The 21,374-nt window shown below is 46.9% G+C and overlaps 1 long non-coding RNA gene and 1 pseudogene across 5 annotated transcripts; one reads left to right on the top strand and one right to left on the bottom strand.

The window, feature by feature from the left end:
- The first annotated feature begins 579 nt into the window (after positions 1–579).
- LOC147990186 (uncharacterized) lies at positions 580–2,000 on the top strand (annotated as a pseudogene).
- Positions 2,001–2,165: 165 nt separating this feature from the next.
- On the bottom strand, positions 2,166–6,184 carry LOC125550268 (uncharacterized). Of its 5 annotated transcripts, none has more exons than XR_015599098.1 (5): positions 5,914–6,184; positions 4,611–5,808; positions 4,290–4,515; positions 2,993–3,302; positions 2,166–2,894 (listed from the first exon to the last, which is right to left on the bottom strand). It is a non-coding gene; the product is annotated as an uncharacterized LOC125550268 (long non-coding RNA). The 5 variants fall into 5 exon arrangements; XR_015599099.1 differs by having other exon boundaries at positions 4,611–5,814; XR_015599095.1 differs by having other exon boundaries at positions 4,611–5,100; positions 5,685–6,175.
- Between the last annotated feature and the right edge of the window lie 15,190 nt (positions 6,185–21,374).

Consider the following 21,374-nt stretch of genomic DNA (forward strand, 5'->3'; position numbering starts at 1 on the left):
ACTCGAGTTCTCTTCCTTCCGGAAGGGACACTTTTTGCGGTACGCAAAGCCAAAGATGGCGATGACTGTTGCAGGTGTGTTGGATTGATGTCCATGCCCTCTCAGCGCTGGTGTCAAGAAAGGAGGAAGCAGCGTGGCGGTAATTGTATCGTGGTCGAAGATGATAACCTGTTTGCGACTGGTTGCAGATCTTTCTGCTGCAGGGGTCTTCTCTCAAGATTCAGGAATGATGACACAGGGCTCCGGAGATCTTCTTGTGTTGTGGTTGTCTTAGGGTACTCTAGGTGTTCATGGTCCTTCATGTTTGCGTTTCAGTGTGCTTGTAAGGATCAACTACTTTGTACTGATTTATGATATGAATGAAAAATTCTAAAAAAAAGATACAAAAAAAAAATCTCATAGCACATCAACGGTATTAATTAAACAGCCAATATGATTAAAAAGACTAGACCAGTCAGCAATGCTCACTTTGTGGGAGATACAAACGGTCATCATAAATTTGCTCTGCTTAAAGATAAGCAATTTTAAGTAGAGAAAATTCATAGTGATAGTCATTTCTTCCACGAAGGGTGCAATGATGATTGTAACTTACTGTTTGTGGACGACGCGGCTATTTAAATTGGTCCGACCGCTTCTTAAAATCCGAGGTGGGACTAAACCACCGGCTTTGTTTGCCGAACTCTTTCTTTTGGGAACTCGGAAAAAATATGCCGCGTACCGATTCGTATAGGTGTCGTATTCTTCAGACAAAGTGTCTAATTCTTCAGTAAAAATAAGATGCAGGTCTTCAGGGTCTTGGCACTCCTGCGACCGCGAGTGCCGAGTGGCGTGTCACCGTCCAGTGCGTGCTCCAGGCCGGCTTGGGCATCGCCATGGCGCGGCGGAGCTGGTGCCACACCTGTGTCATGGTTGAACAGGGAGGCAGCGGACGCCGGTGAGTGGCATAGCATGTCGTCGTCCGCGCACGCTTCCAGCGGGCATCATCGCTGGCGTCTCAGCGGGACGAAGGGCGGCGTGGCGACACCAGAAGAGGCTTCTTGGGGATGCCTGGTGCTGCGTCGTGGCTGAAAGGGAAACCGGAGGCGAGGGCGGCCCCGAGCGGCCTGTCGGCGTGCGCGAGCGCTCCCGGCGTCTCGGTGCGGCACGGCGGATGCCCGTCATAGCAAGGCATGGCGGCGTCAAGGACTGCTAGCTTCTTGGCGACCCATCCCGTCGGCGAGATGGCGAGCGTCCTCCGGTTCTCTTCACCTGGGCTCCTACGGTCTCCTACCACGCATCGGATTTGGGATTCCCAGTTGCGAGTTGCAATGAAGCCCCCTGCCGTGCAGCCGCCTCCGCATAGATCGGTGGTGCTGATCCCGTCCGTGTCACCAGGCGCCGCCACCATGGAGCTCGCCAACCCGACGAGGGACGGAGTTGCAAAGAAGTGCTCCACCCGGCCGCTGCCCCACCGACCTGCGCTGCCTCGCCGCGCAGAGACCCGCTGATCCCGATCGCGTCCACCGCGAAGCTTTCCGTCGTGGCGAACGGAGGAATTCCCAAGAGGTGCTCCGCCCCTCCTCCGTCGCCATGCCAATCCGCGCTGATCCCGCACGCGCCGGCTGCCACCATGAAGCTGCCTGGTTCGGGTTCGAGCACATCCGAAGCAGGGTACAACAAGAAGACGTCGTCCGCACCGATCCTGCGGCGCTGTTCGTCCATCTCGGTGAAGAAGGGCACGTCAGTAAAGGTGCGCACGTTGCTGGCAAACCTGCCGACGGGGGAGCCCCTCGTCCTCTCGCGCAACGTCGTCGCCGTCTCCGACGCAGAGGATGGCTACATTGGAGTGATGTACAATGGCGATCCATCTCGAGCCGTGCGCGTCGCCAGGGGCCGGATCAAGACCATGCCGCTCACCCAGTGAGGACAAGGACGGTCGTTTGGTTGTATTGCCCAGCTTGCCCATAGCTAGTCGTTTGGTTGTGCTGCGGGCAAAGTAGCTCATCTTCACAGTATCCAAATACATCTAGCTTATAACAAATGCATCAACAGTACAATATCGTTGAAAAAAAATCAGTGAAACAGAGAAATGACTACAGGAAGATCAAGTTGTAAATAGTCATGCAAAAATTCAACGCAACTTGATGATTATAAATTTAACACACTTTGCAAACACACTGACTGATAAAAAATTTTGAGTAACAAGCTTATTTTCCAGGAATGAAAAACTGAATGACATCATTACATGCAAGTATGAGGCATGGACATTATTTCCCTAGGAGACGATGCTGGAAGACATTCAAAATAATCCTAAAAATTTACAGCAAAATGAATCACACGTCAGGAGCAACATGAATGTGTTCAGGAAAGTTATCACCGACCCAGCGCCGCACAAACTCTTGAATAGCAGTCATCGGCCTCCCTTTTAACATGGACGCCACTTGTTCATTGGTGGCCAAAGACGTATGTAGTGCAAGTCGGACAAAGAGAGGGTATTCTTCCATGTCATCAATTATTTTGAATAAATTCTCATTCGGGTTGGTCACATGTGTGAAACGCATAGTATCCGACATATCACGCAGAGACCGCGTCATGTCTTGAACTACACTCTCCTCACACTTCACCCTCTTACCTTTACCGCTTTTGCCGCGTCTAGGATGCTTCGAAGACGAGCTTTCATTATTGGTGTCATCAGGAAGACAATCTGAATCATATTGTGTTGCAGGATCAATCTCAATATCAATCGCACGCTTCTCGGTGTCACCAATAAAATCCTTGTCACGAGCATGAACACGGTCATAGGGTGTTTGAAGGACCGTGAACTCCCCGGTAGCATGCTTATCCTGCAATATGAACTCCATCTCGTCAAAGTTGGCAATAGGCACATTGATATATTTTGCCCTTTTGTCTTTGTTCTGGAAGAGAGAAGGAAGCATGAAAATGTTAGTTATAGAAAATAAAACATAATACAAGATGGAAATATAGTTTGACAAAATTTAGAAGTAGTGCTCACGTTCTTCATCGAACAACTTCAGTTTCATCATATAATATTATCTTGTTGACATCATCAAAATTGGCACCGCTTAAGTTCTTCGCCTCTAGTATGATCTTTCATTTACCTTTCAGCTTATGGAACTTGTGATAAACTTGCCTTTGTGTGAAGGCGGTGGTAAACTTTGCATTGATTTGTTTTGCACACTCCTCATGATGTGTCTCTTTGAAGACAAATTGTTTTTCCCTCAGACTGAATCTTCTCCTTGTAGTAACGTAGCATTTCATCTACAACTTGGGGCTGCCACACCATGTTATTACCTACCATATCCCTGTGGCATCAATTAAATTTTGTAATTCAAAGACAGAACAACACCTCTAAGATGCATATCGCATTGCCACTCGTACCAAGGGAAATAAATCATAGTTACAAGTTGAAGAAAGAAAACACACAAGTTGTTCTTCTAAGTGGCAATGCAACTTAGAATCAACAAACTCATACATAAAGCTTGAAAAAAATCAACCACGTCTAACATTATGCCTATTTCTCCACATATTGGCTGCCATGGTATCCCTATCTTTAAGCACCTCCCTTTGTTCCTCACGTAAATCCCGTTGGACACGGCCAGCTGATCTTGGATATTGCTCAAACCAGTTGTGCTCACTGTAGACTAGTTCATCAGGACCCCCGTTTAGCAATATCCAGTTGTGAAGGATACAACATGCTATGACGACTCATATACTTGTGAAGGAAAGGGATAGTAAGGCCTAGTTGTCAGAACTTTGAAACGGTTCTTTAATGTCCCAAATGCCTTTCAACGATTGTACGAAGGGATGAGTGCCTTAAGTTGAATAGCTCATTCTGGGTGCGGGGTCTATTATTACCCCTCCATTCACGCAAATGATATCGAGTTTGATGGAACGGTGGTAGGAATTCTCTCCTAGCTGCATAACCCGCATCCGCAAGATAGTATTTACCTAACATGACATTATCAACAATTAATCACTCATTCACTCTATATGTTCTATGTTCATACTCCCTCCGTCCGCGAATAAGTGTACTTCTAGCTTTTGTCTTAAGTCAAAGTTTTAAAACTTTGACCAACTTTATAGGGAAAAATAGCAACATTTATGGCACTAAATTAGTATCACTAGATCTGTTTTGAAATGTATTTTCATAATATATCAATTTGATGTCATATATGTCACTACTCTTTTGTACATAGTTGGTCAAAATTTTAAAACTTTGTCTTAGGACAAAAGCTAGAAGTACACTTATTCACGGACGGAGGAAGTATGTAACAAATGCAGGGGCTTACCTTCAGGGACTCTAAGGCCATTTGGATGCTCAAGAGAATGTCGTAAAACAGTTGAATCGTGGGCCGAACCTTCCCAGCCCGCACAAACATAAGTGAATAACAAATCAAAGTCAACCGCCGCAAGAACATTTTGGGTAGGGAATGGTTTCCTGCCACGAAATCTGTCGACTATCCGAGATGGAATGTTACATGGAACATGTGTACCCTCAATAGCACCAATACAGTCCTAAACATCCAAGTAACAATTAATTAGTAATACACCTACTGCACTATGAAATTATTTTAAAATTTATGGGTAACTAGATGGGCACTATACTATACCTTAAAATACGGATCAAATCGTGGGTTGCCTTCAATCTTTGATGGTGTATCAAGTGTTCGATGCCTAAGCATTTCTGGTCCAAGTTTCCCAATTGCAAATAAAACTCTGTTGAAGTGACGACTCACTGTCTCACCTGACCTTGTGAAATGGAAACTAATGTCGATATTTTTCTTATGATGCCCTACTGTAGTGAGGAACATGGCAACTTGCTCCTCTACAGTACAATGCCATGTATCTTTAAGTGGACCCATACTCCGTAATTTATCACACAGTTTGAAGAACACTGATTTTTCCATGCGCAATTCGCCAATGCAGTGTTTCTCCTCACCGCAATACAATTTTCGTAGATATGCCATTCTTTCTTTATTTCTCTCTAATAATGAGTATCTTGTAGGGTGACTAGAGTTGCTTAGATATATGATAACAATATACCACTACAAAAGCACTGAAGAACGCAATTTTTCTTTTAATTTGCGCACTGTCGTCCATCTATAAATAAATCAAAGAAGGTCGAATATTAATAACCCACACAACACGTAGTATATACAGTCTAGGACTATCGTAGACAAACCTTTGTTGATATAAATGAAAATAAGATGCAGGCACTAGAAAATACATATGCAGAACTAATGAATCAGTTCAGATGCCTGCTAAGTAGATAGCTCTGTATGCATATTCAGTACAAACCAAATTAAGGATTCAGATGCAGATGCATCATACATGTTCCAGTAAAATCAATTCCTGCCATGCACTCCTATAAGCTACTCAATTGGAGTCTGGTTTGGAATAAAAATCAAGAGCTGGGTGCCTGCCAACAACAGTATCCTTCCCAACCGCAACGCCACAGTGGCATTATACTACAGTTTGCTATCACCTTAGCTCTACCAATCTAATCCCAAAGCCAGGTCACCCAACAAGAATCCAGCCTTAGATAAGATGATGGGGAGTATAGAAAGATAGTATTTATGATTTGTTGCTTCTAGTACTAATCAATTCCTGAACCAGCTGATCTATTGCCAAGAAAAGTGCACACACATACACAGGAGAAATCAAGAGATGAGGCGGACATAGACCTGAGCAAGGCGGATGGGGGCGGACGAAGACTTGAGCAAGGCGGATGTAAGCTTTCCCTGTTAAATCTGATGCGCCTTCAGCTAATCGTGGAGGGCAACTTGAGCCAACTCGCTCGATTTATCTCTGCAGCTTCGGAGGATTTCATTGAGATGAGCAAAAATCGGAGGGGAAAGTGAAGGAGGAGGTCGGAGTGGAGAACGTAGATTTAGGGATTTGTTGCAGACGGACTTATCCATCCGGAGAGTTCCGCCTAGATTTTTTCGCACGTTCTGGCTTTGCCGTCGAGGGCGACCCGAATCGGCTCTCCCCGCGGAGCGAGGATTTTCTAGCCGAGCGATGCTAGATGCCTCCAAAAGCTAGAATATATTTGTGCTACCAAACGGCAAGCCTAGCCTAGCATGGCAAAAACGGCTTTTGCCAAGAAACCAAACGCACCCCAAGTCTCCCGCTACTGAGGAAGCTCGCGGAAAGGTGTGGCTGCTCCCACTAGTTCCTTGTAAGTTGTAGTAGTGACAGGGAATACACGAAAGATGTCTTCTTGCAAGTTTTTTTCTTGCGGGGGCCTCTTACAAGTTTTTGGGTCATGGAAGGCACTGACAGGTTTGTGTGGCGGGGAAAGGCTAGCCAGCCAGTCAACACGTAGCATCTGAATGTAAATCTCAGGAGTCTTGGATCATGCGCTCCTATGATGTAATGAATTTCTCGCATGAATGGAAAATTGTTTACTTCAAATTGTTTGGATAGACCCGTGACAAACTAAGCGGCAAGCATGTGTGATGCACAATACTTACTTGATTAAACACTTTGGATTCATGTTCATGCTCCTCATATCATAACCCAAAGGGGCGACGGATTCTACACTTTTCACATCCATAGTGAAGTTGTTGTACGTGCAGCGGACTCTTTAGTTAGCTTGAAATAGTTCTGTTGCAACTACCTGAGTCTGTTGCTATCTTGTTACCTTTGTGCCTTCTTGTAACCAAATCTAGTAGTAACATGTACGCTTTATTTCATTTTTCTGATGAAAGGTATCATGATTAAAGTTTTTTGTCCGCCTGCCGACCCATTCGTGGCCCATTTAACGTTGGCCCGCGGCGAACAGAAAAGTCGGCCCAACGCGCCGACCCAAACGGACGCGCGTTCTCTTTTTGTCCGCCTGCCGATCCATTCACGACCCATTTTTAATTTGACTAGTTGAATGCCTATACGTTGGCACGGGACAATATAGAGATGCTAGACCGAGTGAAATGATAAAAGAAATATGAACGCATATGCCAAGCAATGTATGCCTCTGGTTTACTATTGTGCCGTGCCAAATATTGATGTTGTTCTTCGGTTTTCGCTTTCCGCAACAACCAAGTACCACCCACTCCTTCCCCATGGAACATCTGCTTTCGGCCTCATTTCGTGAGAAAAAGTTACTCCCTCCAATCCATATAAATTGACGAAATTGTACTAAAGTTGCGTCCATCAATTGGGATCAGAAGGAGTAGTGTCTTTCTACTATCGTCCCAACCTAAATGGCGCATCAGCACACAAAATATACAGTAAAAATTAAGATATTGATTGTACTAAATAATATTGAAAACCTGCGAACAAAGCCACAACTGAATAGGAGGCAAACATTAAGATCCATAATTTGTTCAAACTTGATAGATGAAATCTATGTTATCACTTGTACAGTATCCTGAGCTGCCACACCATCAACCCACTCCATGTTGCATGAGAGACATCTCTTCCTCTCACATCAAATGTGCCAGTTCAAACTCCAATGCTCACTGTCCAAATCTTTTGATGCGAAGACACATAAAAACACCAAGTGTGGAGATAACACAAGGAGAATGAGAGACAAATCCTGCAACCACGATAAAACATATTTCAATAAAGAAGTAACTTTTACTTTGTCGAAATAATGTTAATATTTTATTAGGTTGCATGAAAACCTCAAGAGCTAGACAACTGTTTATTTTCAGATAGGCAGCCGCATAATTTTTTAAAATCAAGTGGTTGCTATTTGCAACAACAAAAATTAGGGAAGGGTATTAATTGATAGATGAAGCGAGGAACAATAAATGTACCAAAATTATATGAAGGCAGTGAAATTTAAGTGATTTAAGTGTTGTTGTCGGAGTAATGGGCCACGAGTAGCCTAACCCGAGCCCCCTGAGCCTTTCAACACATTGGGGCTAGCTGCGCCCCTTGAGACATCAAGAAGAAGCGCCGCCTTATGGTGGCTGACTGTCCCAAGCGGCCGGCTGCCGGAAGGCGGCTAAGCTCAAGAGGACGGCTCCAAGACGGGCCGACTTCTTGCAGGCGGCCTCCAGAGAGGCCGGCTCCTAGCCGGCGGCCCACCGCGCCCTCAGAGTCTGTACTCCCATTAAGAAGACAAGACAGGGTAAGGCTACACTGTAGCCCATCACCCCCGTATCCAGGGTCGGGCGTGGCCACAGTGCTCTGTACAGCCGGAGATCTCTGCCTGGCGTGGCACTGTTGCCACTCCATCCCTGACGTCACTTCTAGCAGGCGGAGCCCTGTTCCCATGACGACCTGTCGGTACGGCCTGCAGGTGGTGGGCCCTACTGGACAGCGAGAGCCCGGAAGACGGCGGAAGCCTGACCAGTCGGACCTGAGGGAGGATGGCTCCCAGCAGGCGGCCCGTTCCTTCCTCGGGGCCCGTGCACCATTAACCAGATGAGACCCGGAGTGGCCACCGTGATCTCCCACCAGGCGGCGGGACTGTAGCCACGCTCCCTTGACCAAGCATGCGTCATTAGCATCGCGGCTACAGTAATCGGCAGGAGGCAAGACCCGCGGGCGGCGGGAGCGGCCTGTCGGCTCCGTACCAGACCAGTCGGCGGGTCCCACCAAGCGGCGGCCCCAGCAGCCGGCGGAGAAGCCGGCGACCAGAGACACTGACAGCTGGGACCTACACCCGGTCGGATTACAATTATACCCCTGGGGGTAGGCCTATATAAACCCCCCAGGGCACCCATGCAAAGGGTTCCCAACCTGTTAGAACTAGACTCATACCTAGAGAAAGGAGAGAGCGTGCCTGCCTTCTTCTACCTCTAGCATACAGCTCGAGGAGCACCATTTGTACTCACTAGTGCCTTAGTGATCATGCGGAGACCCCGCAGAGCAGGACTAGGGGTGTTATCTCCTAGGAGAGCCCCGAACCTGGGTAAAGTGCGCCGGCGTTCGCGTCTACGCCTCATCCCGCTTCCAGGCACCGGCGACGTTCTACTCGCTCCCACCATGGTAAGCCATTCGTTGTCATATGTCGCACCCGACCCCCGACATTTGGCGCCCACCGTGGGGCGAGGTGCACCGTCTCCCGAAGACCTGTTCTGGACAGGAAACTTGTTCCTTTCTGGTGAGCGCAGCCAGCCCGGCACGCTAGATGGCGTCTGCACCGACGCGCTGCACGCCGCGGAGGTCGCCTGTGCGGCGAGCTGCCTCGCCGATCTTGTTGGCGAGATTCGCCTCTCCGACGAGCCCGCGTCTGATGCGGGCACAAAAGACCCCGAGAGCCACCTCGTTAGCCTCCTCGATCAGCTCTACGTCGCCAGCGAGCCTGCTGTGGACTTGGAGTCGGTTGGCTCTACCGAGCCGATGCTTGTCGAGTCTGACACGGCATCGCTTGACGCGTTCCCCACCAACGTGGTGGTCTATGAGCAACCGCTTCCTCGCGCGGACAGCAGCGGCAGTATCGTCACGGAGGTGCTCGTCATCAGCCATGGCGAGCACTCTGGCGGAGGTGGCCAGGATCCGTTGCAGGTGGCGATGCAAGACCTGACCGCGCCCATCCCGGAAGACGCCGACGCGGAGAAGCTGGAGGCACGCCGTGTCCAGCTCGTCAAAAGCGCCAATCGACTGTCCAGCATGAGACGCCTTTCGGAGGCCTACTAGCGTGAGATGGACCGTGCTGTCGGCGGCACGCCGGCTCCTGGTGGGCCTAGCTGCATTGGCCTGATCCGGCAGCGTGGCGCGACCATCGCCAGCATGTTCGGGGCAGATCGTCCCGTCTACGCCACGCCTGCAGAGAACATACGAGCTGCCCAGGCGGCAGCATACGAGCTCGACAAACTCGAGGGCAACGAGCATCGCCACATGACGGAGCGTGTCCAGCAGCTCCTTGACGCGGCTGCTGAGCAGCAAGAGGCTGGTTGCCGCACTGAAGCGCCCAACTGGCGAAACGATGATCCGCCTCCTCGCCAGGGCCAAGGCGCGACATCCCGGACGCCGACTGGTGGCGTCCGTGATAGGAGAGACAAGGAGCCGGCTGCCAGCCGCAACCGGACTCGCATCACCATCGAGCGCGACCAAGACGGCCGCCCAAGAGCTGTGCGGCGACGAGACGACTGTCCGCCTCCCCCTCCCCACAGGGACAGGCGCATTTCCCCGACGCCTGTTGACCACCCGACACTCAGTGACCGCCTCGGTCATTAAGAAGGAGTCGGAGAGAACGACGCCCGCCACCGGATCGACCGCCTCAACCGATCCCTGACACTAGAAGAAGAAGACGAGCTGGGTCTGCCTTGTTTTGCCCCCCGCATCCGAGATGAGCCCTTCCCCAAAGGGTTCATGCTCCTGAGAGATACACCCAAGTACACCGGCTCCGTGAAGCCGGAGGACTGGCTGGTCGACTACTCCACAGCCGTCAGCATCTCCAACGGCAACAAGCGCGTTGCCGTGAAGTACGTTCCGTTCATGCTCCAGGGCACAACCCGGACGTGGTTGAACAGCCTGAAGCCCCACAACATCAACAGCTGGGTTGATTTCACTGAAGCCTTCATCCGCAACTTCACCAGCACGTACAAGCGGCCGCCCAAGCCTCGCCAGCTCTCCTTATGCGTCCAAGGCCCCAACGAGTCGACTCGTGACTACCTCACGCGCTGGGCCAAGCTACGCAACTCCTGCGAGGGCGTGCACGAGGTGCAGGCCATCGAGTACTTCACTGCCGGGTGCCGAGAAGGCACCCTCCTCAAGCACCGGCTTCTCTGCGACGAGCCGACGACCCTCGATGAACTGCTGATCATAGCAGACAAGTACACCACGGTCGACTCCTCCATGAAGGCGGAAATCTAAGTTGACGCATTTGGCAAAATGGCTCCTCAAGCTCCTCGGACTCCGGCTGGCAACATCAGTCGGCATCAGCAACCGAATGACAACAAGCGCAAGGCCACGTAGCGGCTTCCACAAGCCGGTAGGTGGCGATAGTCGAAGATCAACAGCCAGAGGGGAAGCCTCCACCCAAGCGTCAGAAGGGCGGCAAGCCCAACTGGTTGCCTGCCTTCTCGTATGAGCAGACTATTGATGCCTCCTGCAGGTTCCACAATGGCGTGAAGCCGTCCAACCACACCACTCGGAAATGCCACTGGCTCACCCGGATCGCCAAGGGTGATGGACTCCCGCCTCCTCTGCCTGCCGGCCGCCGCCTCCTCCTCCCCAGCAGCTGGCGGTTCGGCCAGTTGGTGCCATACAAGATGAATAACCTGAAGAGCATGGAGCTTATGTCGTGTTCACCAGCGTGGCCGACGATAGGCACAACAGACGACAGCGACAACAAGAAGTAAATGCAGTCGCATCAGAGACCCCCGAGTTCATGCATTGGTCTGAGAAGCCCATCAGCTGGAGCAGAGCTGACCACCCGGAGGTGATGCCCAATCCCGGTTCTTATGCCCTGGCTTTGGATGCCACTTTTTCCACAGAAAGGCGGGATGCTCGCTTCTCCCGAGTCCTGATAGATGGCGGCAGCAGCATCAACATCCTGTACCGAGACACTATGGAGAAGTTAGGAATCAAACAGAGGCAGCTTCAGCCCAGTCGGACTGTATTCCATGGCATAGTTCCTGGCCTTTCCAGCTCACCAATCGGCAAGACTCAAATTGACGCCCTCTTTGGAGACAAAGAACACTTTCGCTGAGAGCCAGTCTGGTTTGAGGTGGTGGACCTTGAGAGCCCTTATCACCCACTGCTTGGCCAACCTGCTCTGTCCAAGTTCATGGCGGTCCCCCACTACGCCTACCTCAAGATGAAGATGCCAAGCACCAAGGGAATCCTAACCATAACTGGGGACTACAAGAAGTCGTCTGCCTGCATGGTAGACAACAGCCGGCTAGCTGAGTCCCTCGTGATCGCGGCTGAAAAGCGGCTCCTTGACCGGGTTGTGGCAGTGGCAGGCAAGCAGCCGGAAATGTCACCCAACCCCAAGGAGTCGGAAGCTGAGGGCTCGTTCAAGCCGGCCAAAGAAACAGAGAAGATACCCTTGGACCCGGAGCACCCCGAGAGGCACGTTGTCATAGGCGCGAACCTTGACAGCAAATAGGAAAGCGACCTCGTCGATTTCCTCCATGAGAACCGGGACATCTTTGCATGGTCTCCCAAGGACATGCCGGGTGTTCTGACGGATTTCGCCGAGCATAAGCTACATGTCCGACCTGATGCCAAGCCAGTCAGGCAGCCCTTGCGCCGCCTGTCAGAAGAGAAGAGAAGAGTTTTTGGAGAAGAGATAGCCCGGCTTCTAGCAGCCGGCTTCATCATGGAGGTGTTTTTTCTCGAATGGTTAGCCAACCCAGTCCTTGTGCCGAAGAAGAATAAGTAGTGGCGCATGTGTATTGATTATACCAGCCTCAACAAAGCTTGCCCCAAAGACCCATTTACTTTGCCAAGAATTTACCAAGTTATTGACTCCACAGCCAGATGCGAGCTGTTGAGCTTTTTGGATGCATACTCAGGGTATCATCAGATCAAGCTGAACTCGGCCGATAGGCTGAAGACCACCTTCATCACGCCATTCTGAGCCTTTTGTTACCTGACCATGACGTTTGGCTTGAGAAATGCCGGCGCCACATTTCAGCGTTGCATGCGGAAGTGTCTCCTCAAGAAACTCGACAGAAATGCCCACGTCTATGTGGACGATGTTGTGGTGAAGACGGAGAAGCGTGGAACACTGCTAGAAGACCTCAAGGAGACCTTTGAAAACTTGCGCCGATTTTAGATCAAGCTCAACCCGGAGAAATACGTCTTTGGAGTACCAGCCAGCCAGCTTCTTGGTTTTCTGGTCTCAGAGCGCGGCATAGAGTGTAACCCTATGAAGATCAAGGCCATCAAGAGGATGGAGGTGCCCACCCGACTGTCGGACGTGCAAAAATTCACCGGCTGCTTGGCATCCATCAGCCGTTTCATCAGTCGGCTGGGCGAGAAGGCTCTTCCCCTGTACCAACTCATGAAGAAGACCACTTTTTTCGAGTGGAACGACAAGGCAGATGAAGCTTATCTCCAGCTCAAGAAGATGCTGACCACCCCGCCTGTCCTGGCGGCTCCGACTGCTAAGGAGCCCATGCTTCTTTACATCGCCACCACCAGCCAGGTGGTCAGCACAGTCATAGTTGTGGAATGCAAGGAAGAAGGCAAAGCACTACCAATCCAGAGGCCGGTGTATTACCTGAGTGAAGTGTTGTCCGCCTCCAAGCAGAACTACCCGCACTATCAGAAGATGTGCTACGGCGTACACTTCGTCGCCAAGAAGCTGAAGCCATACTTTCAAGAGCACCCAATCACTGTTGTCTGCACTGCTCCTCTTGCTGAGATCATTGGAAGCCGAGATGCTTCGGGCCGAGTGGCCAAATGGGCCATAGATTTGGCCCCCTACACCATCTACTACCAGCCTCGCACCTCCATCAAGTCACAAGCACTAGCCGACTTCCTCATCGACTGGGCTGAGACCCAGTACCTGCCGCCAGCGCCAGACTCCACCCATTGGCGGATGCACTTTGATGGTTCCAAGATGCGCATCGGTTTGGGAGCCGGCACCGTCCTCACCTCTCCCAAAGGCGACAAGCTCAGATATGTGTTGCAAATCCACTTTGCCGCCTCCAACAACGTTGCTGAATACGAAGCACTCATTCACGGGCTCCGGCTTGCCAAGGAACTCGGCATACGCCGGATCTTGTGTTATGGAGATTTTCACTTGGTGCTCCAGCAGTCGTCAGGCGACCGAGATGCTGAAGATGCAAACATGGCAAGCTACCGCTTCCTCGTCCAGCAACTCAGCAGATACTTTGAAGGGTGCGAGTTCCTACATGTGCCAAGAAATGACAATGAGCAAGCAGATGCCTTGGCACGAATCGGCTCCACCCGGCAAGCAATACCAGCCGGGGTTGCCCTGCAACGCCTCCTTAAGCCATCTATCAAGCCATCGCCAGAGTCAGTTTCCATCTTTGTGTCGGCTCCTCCTGAAGTAGTCAGATCCGACTTGAGGACCTCAGCAGCCGGCGCGGGGAATTCGGCAGGCGGCCCGGGGACTGCAGCAGCCGCACCCGGCCCGGGGACTGCAGCAGTCGGCCCGAGGACTTCATCGACTCAGCAAGCGGCAGCCAACTCCAACTCGCCGCCTCCCGGCCCAACCGCCCTCGTGCAAGTTGCAATTCTGGCAGTCGAAGAAATAGCAGCACCTTCATGGGCACGACCCATCCTCAACTTTCTGGTGAACAAAGAGCTGCCGACTGATGAGATCTCGGCCCGGCGAGTCCAACGTCGGGCAACAACATACACCATTGTCAACAGAGAACTTGTGAGGTGCAGTGTCGCTGGTTTGTACCAGCGTTGCGTGGAGCCAGAGCAAGGTCAAGCAATCCTCAAAGATATCCAACAAGGCGAGTGTGGCCACCACGCGGCTTCAAGAGCACTTGTTGCCAAAGCTTTCCGCCATGGGTTTTTCTAGCCGACTGCTCTAGAAGACGCCAAAGACTTGGTCCAGAAATGCAAAGGGTGCCAGAAGTTCCGCTCAAGCCACATCAGCCGGCTTCTGCACTCAAGACCATCCCCATTGCCTGGCCCTTCGCCCTCTGGGGGCTGGATATGGTGGGACCATTCAAGACAACACGCGGTGGCATGACTCATCTGCTTGTCGCGGTGGACAAGTTCACCAAGTGGATAGAAGCAAAACCAATCAAGAAGTTGAATGGTCCGACTGCTGTGACTTTCATCGCCGACATCACCATCCAGTATGGCATACCACACAACATCATCACCGACAATGTCACAAACTTTGCCAAACGTGCCTTGGCCCGTTTCTGCATGACGTAGGGCATCCGACTGGACTTAGCGTCCGTTGCCCATCCGCAGTCAAATGGCCAAGTGGAGCGAGCAAAGGGCCTCATTTTTGTTGGGGATCATTGCAGAAATTAAAAAATTTCTACGCATCACCAAGATCAATCTATGGAGAGACTAGCAATGAGACATAGGGGAGTGTATCTTCATACCCTTAAAGATCGCGAAACATAAGCGTTACAAGAACGCGGATGAAGGAGTCGTACTCGTAGCGATTTAGATCGCGGTTCATTTTGATATAAGTGCCAAACAACGGCGCCTCCGCGTTCAACACACGTACAGCAGCACGACGGCGTGGTGGTGGAGCTCGCAGTTCTCCGGCAGGGCTTCGCCAAGCTCAATGGAGGAGGAGGAGATGTTGGGAGAGGGAGGGTGATACGTCTCCAATGTATCTATAATTTTTGATTGGTCCATGCTATGTTATCTACTGTTTTGGGCAATATTGGGCTTTATTATCCACTTTTATATTATTTTTGGGACTAACCTATTAACCGGAGGCCCAGCCCAGAATTGCTGGTTTTTTGCCTATTTCAGTGTTTCGAAGAAAAAGAATATCAAACGGAGTCGGAACAGAATGAAATCAACTGGAGAAGTTATTTTTGGAAGGAAAGCTACCTGAAAAGCTTGGAGTGCATGTCAGGAAAGAAGGAGGTGCTCACGAGGGTGGGGGGCGCGCCCCCCTGCCTCGTGCCCCCCTTCGGTCCCCTGACGTATTTCTTTCACCCGTATATACCTATGTATCCTAAAACTTCTAGAAGCGATAATAGATCGGGAGTTCCGCCGCCAGAAGCCTCCGTAGCCACCGAAAACCAATCTAGACCTGTTCCGGCACCCTGCCGGAGGGGGCAATCCTTCTCCGGTGGCCATCTTCATCATCCCAGTGCTCTCCATGACGAGGACGGAGTAGTTCTCCCTCGGGGCTGAGGGTATGTACCAGTAGCTATGTGTTTGATCTCTCTCTCTCTCTCTCGTGTTCTTGAGGTGATACGATCTTGATGTATCGCGAGCTTTTCTATTATAGTTGGATCCTATGATGTTTTCTCCCCCCTCTACTATCTTGTAATGAATTGATTTTCCCCTTTGAAGTTATCTTATCGGATTGAGTCTTTAAAAATTTGAGAACACTTGATGTATGTCTTGCCGTGGATATCCGTGGTGACAATGGGATATCACGTGATTCACTTGATGTATGTTTTGATGATCAACTTGCGGGTTCCGCCCATGAACCTATGCATAGGGGTTGGCACATGTTTTTCTCGTGATTCTCCGGTAGGAACTTTGGGGCACTCTTTGAGGTCCTTTGTGTTGGTTGAATAGATGAATCTGAGATTGTGTGATGCATATCGTATAATCATACCCACGGATACTTGAGATGACATTGGAGTATCTAGGTGACATTAGGGTTTTGGTTGATTTGTGTCTTAAGGTGTTATTCTAGTACGAACTCTAGGGCTGTTTGTGACACCTATAGGAATAGCCCAAGATATTGATTGGAAAGAATAACTTTGAGGTGGATTCGTACCCTACCATAATCTCTTCGTTCGTTCTCCGCTATTAGTGACTTTGGAGTGACTCTTTGTTGCATGTTGAGGGATAGTTATGTGATCCAATTATGTTATTATTGTTGAGAGGACTTGCACTAGTGAAAGTATGAACCCTAGGCCTTATTTCCACACATTGCAATACCATTTACACTCACTTTTATCATTAGTTACCTTACTGTTTTTATATTTTCAGATTACAAATACTCATATCTACTATCCATATTGCACTTGTATCACCATCTCTTCGCCGAACTAGTGCACCTATACAATTTACCATTGTATTGGGTGTGTTGGGGACACAAGAGACTCTTTGTTATTTGGTTGCAGGGTTGCTTGAGAGAGACCATCTTCATCCTATGCCTCCTACGGATTGATAAACCTTAGGTCATCCACTTGAGGGAAATTTGCTACTGTCCTACAAACCTCTGCACTTGGAGGCCCAACAACGTCTACAAGAAGAAGGTTGTGTAGTAGACATGAAGCTCTTTTCTGGCGCCGTTGCCGGGGAGGTGAGTGCTTGAAGGTATATCTTTAGATCTTGCAATCGAGTCTTTTAGTTTCTTGTTTTATCAATAGTTTAGTTTATAAAAGAAATCCATAAAAAAATGGAATTGAGTTTGTCTCATATGCTTCACCTTTTTAATATCTTTCGTGAGTATGATGGAAAGGATAATTGTGCTCAAGTGCTAGAAGAAGAAATCTATAAAATGTTTGGCACTAAATATTTGAATGATGAGCATGATTGCAATGTTGTTAGTATGAATTCTTTGAATATCCATGATACTAATGATGATTGCACTAGTTATGATGAAAATGTCTCCTGTAAACATGTCAATTTCTGTGGAGTGCATTGGGTTTGTAAGTACACACCAAATAGGGAAGATAGATATTGCAAGAGGCATAAGTACTTAGAAACTAAATTGTTGCAAGAAGAGCTAGATGAATGTGCTGAAAATTTAAATTATGTTGGCCATGCTTGTGAGCTTTGCAATGAACATGATCATTTCAATACCCAATGCAAATTGTTTCATGATGGTATCGTGTCCAAAAATTGTGATGACTTGATTTCCCTTACACATTATAATGAACTTAGTTTGCTTATGGGTTACGAAGAAATGAAACGTATAACTAAGCATCTTCCAGAATTTGCCCGTTATAAACTTCTTGATTTTGATCTAGAGGAAATTTATATGTATTGTGCGGTGAATTGTATTGAAAATCCTTATATTGCCAACTATATAAAGAAAAGAAAACAAATAGAAGATGAAGAGAATACTAATGAAAGGGAAGAGACTTCCCAATATCCTCCTATTATTTCTTATGATGAATCAAGTAACGAGGAGGAGCCTCCTATTCAACCAATCTCATTAATAAGGAGCTCCAAAAAGAGGATTGAACCCACACATGACGTGGTGAAGAAGAAGAAAAGAAAAAGGAAGAGAGGTAAAAAGATATCTCTCTAAAATAATGCAGCTCCTATTACTATTGTGCCTCATGAAAATATAATTGTGGAAGATAATGATACTTCTTATGATCTTGAAAATCTTTTTGGCACTTGCTTGGAAGAATATGATAATTGCTATACTATTGGTGCTATCTATACTATTAATGATGAGAGTGATTATGCTTATGATATGAAAAGGCCCAAGCTTAGGGATGCTATGTTTGATGAATATGATGTTTTTGAGAATATATTTGCTGCAATTAATGTTTATCCTAAGCTTGGGGATGCTACGCTTAATGAAGATGATATTTTTAGTCTCCCAAGTTTTGATATGCAAATTTATAATGATGATAGCATGCCTCCTACTTATGATAATTATTGTGATGATACATATGCTATAAAAAGTAGTGATGATTATATTTCTAAAACTTGTCATGATTATGATTACCCTTTTTCTGAACATATCCAAGTCTCTTATGATACTCCCACTATCCCGAATGAGAAGAATTTTGCTTATGTGGAGAGTAATAAAATTTCTATGCTTGTAGATCATGAAACGAATACTTTAGGTGCTGGTTATATTGTTGAATTCATACATGATGCTACTGAAAATTATTATGAGGGAGGAACATATGCTTGTAGGAATTGCAATAATATCAAGTTTCCTCTCTATGTGCTTAAAGTTTTGAAGCTATGCTTGTTTTCCCTTCCTATGCAAGTTGATTCTTGTTATCATAAGTTGTTTGCTCACAAAATCCCTATGCATAGGAAGTGGGTTAGACTTAAATGTGCGAGTCATATTCTTCATGATGCTCTCTTTATGTTTCAATTCTTATCTTTTATGTGAGCATCATTGAAATCATCATGCCTAGCTAGGGGCATTAAACGATAGCGCTTGTTGGGAGGCAACCCAATTTTATTTTAGTTCCTTGCTTTTTGTTCCTGTTTAGTAATAAATAATTCATCCAGCCTATGTTTAGATGTGGTTTTATGCTTTTAATTAGTGATTGTGCCAAATAGAACCTTTGGAAGACTTGGGGAGAGTCTTGTTGATCATGCTGTAAAAAACAGAAACTTTAGCGCTCACGAGAATTGCTGCCATTTTTATTTAGAGAGTGCTATTTAGTTAATTATTTTTTCAGATGATTAATATATAAATTCCTCAGGTCCAGCAATTTATTTGAGAATTTTATGAGTTCCAGAAGTATAAGTTTGATCCAGATTACTGCAGACTGTTCTGTTTTTGACAGATTCTGTTTTTCGTGTGTTGTTTGCTTATTTTGATGAATCTATGGCTAGTAAAATAGTTAATAAACCATAGAGAAGTTGGAATAAAGTAGGTTTAACACCAATATAAATAAATGAGTTCATTACAGTACCTTGAAGTGGTGATTTATTTTCTTATACTAACGGAGCTTATGAGTTTTCTGTTAAGTTTTGTGTTGTGAAGTTTTCAAGTTTTGGGTAAGGATTCGATGGACTATGGAATAAGGAGTGGCAAGAGCCTAAGCTTGGGGATGCCCGAGGCACCAAGGTAATATTAAAGGACAACCAAAATCCTAAGCTTGGGGATGCCCTAGAAGGCATCCCCTCTTTCGTCTTCGTTCATCGGTAACTTTACTTGGAGCTATATTTTTATTCGCCACATGATATGTGTTTTGCTTGGAGCGTCATTTTATTTTATTTAGTTTTGCTTTCTGTTTGAATAAAATAACAAGATCTTAAATTATTAAATGTTAGAGAGTCTTCACATAGTTGCATAATTGTTCGACTACTCATTGATCTTCACTTAAATCTTTCGGAGTAGTTTGTCATTTGCTCTAGTGCTTCACTTATATATCTTTTAGAGCATGGTGGTAGTTTTATTTTGAAGAAATAGATGAACTCTCATTCTTCACTTAGATTATTTTGAGAGTCTTAAATAGCATGGTAATTTTCTTAAAATCCTAATATGCTAGGTATTCAAGAATAATAGAATTCTCTTATGAGTGTGTTAAATACTAAGAGAAGTTTGATACTTGATGATTGTTTTGAGATATGAGGATGGTAATATTAGAGTCATGCTAGTTGAGTAGTTGTGAATTTGAGAAATACTTGTGTTGAAGTTTGTGATTCCCGTAGCATGCACGTATGGTGAACCGTTATGTGATGAAGTCGGAGCATGATTTATTTATTGATTGCCTTCCTTATGAGTGGCGGTCGGGGATGAGCGATGGTCTTTTCCTACCAATCTATCCCCCTAGGAGCATGTGTGTAATACTTTGTTTCGATAACTAATAGATTTTTGCGATAAGTATGTGAGTTCTTTATGACTAATGTTGATTCCATGGATTATACGCACTCTCACCCTTCCACCATTGCTAGCCTCTCTAGTACCGCGCAACTTTCGCCGGTACCATAAACCCACCATATACCTTCCTCAAAACAGCCACCATACCTACCTATTATGGCATTTCCATAGCCATTCCGAGATATATTTCCATGCAACTTTCCACCGTTCCGTTTATTATGACACGCTTCATCATTGTCATATTGCTTAGCATGATCATGTAGTTGACATTGTATTTGTGGCAAAGCCACCGTTCATAATTCTTTCATACATGTCACTCATGCATCATTGCACATCCCGGTACACTGCCGGAGGCATTCATATAGAGTCATATCTTGTTCTAAGTATCGAGTTGTAATTCTTGAGTTGTAAGTAAATAAAAAGTGTGATGATCACCCTTATTAGAGCATTGTCCCAGTGAGGAAATGATGATGGAGACTATGATTCCCCCATAAGTCGGGATGAGACTCCGGACGAAAATAAATAAATAAAAGAGGCCAAAGAAGCCCAAATAAAAAAAAGAAAAGAGGCCATAAAAAAAGAGAAGGCCCAAAAAAATGAGAGAAAAAGAGAGAAGGGACAATGCTACTATACTTTTACCACACTTGTGCTTCAAAGTAGCACCATGATCTTCATGATAGAGAGTCTCCTATGCTGTCACTTTCATATACTAGTGGGAATCTTTCATTATAGAACTTGGCTTGTATATTCCAATGATGTGCTTCCTCAAAATGCCCTAGGTCTTCATGAGCAAGCAAGTTGGATGCACAGCCACTTAGTTTCTTTTTGAGCTTTCATACATTTAAAGCTTTAGTGCATCTGTTGCATGGCAATCCCTACTCACTCACATTGATATCTATTGATGGGCATCTTCATAGCCCGTTGATACACCTAGTTGATGTGAGACTATCTTCTCCTTTTTTGTCTTCTCCACAACCACCATTCTATTCCACCTATAGTGCTATGTCCATGGCTCACGCTCATGTATTGCGTAAAGATTGAAAAAGTTTGAGAACATCAAAAGTATGAAACAATTGCTTGGCTTGTCATCGGGGTTGTGCATGATTTAAATACTTTGTGTGGTGAAGATAGAGCATAGCCAGACTATATGATTCTTTAGGGATAGCTTTCTTTGGCCATGTTATTTTGAGAAGACATAATTGCTTTGTTAGTATGCTTGAAGTATTATTATTTCTATGTCAATATGAACTTTTGTCTTGAATCTTATGGATCTGAATATTCATACCACAATTAAGAA

This window comes from Triticum urartu, chromosome 1A, assembly GCF_056163025.1.
Source record: "Triticum urartu cultivar PI428250 chromosome 1A, HENAU_Tu73, whole genome shotgun sequence".
Taxonomy (NCBI): Eukaryota; Viridiplantae; Streptophyta; class Magnoliopsida; order Poales; family Poaceae; genus Triticum; species Triticum urartu.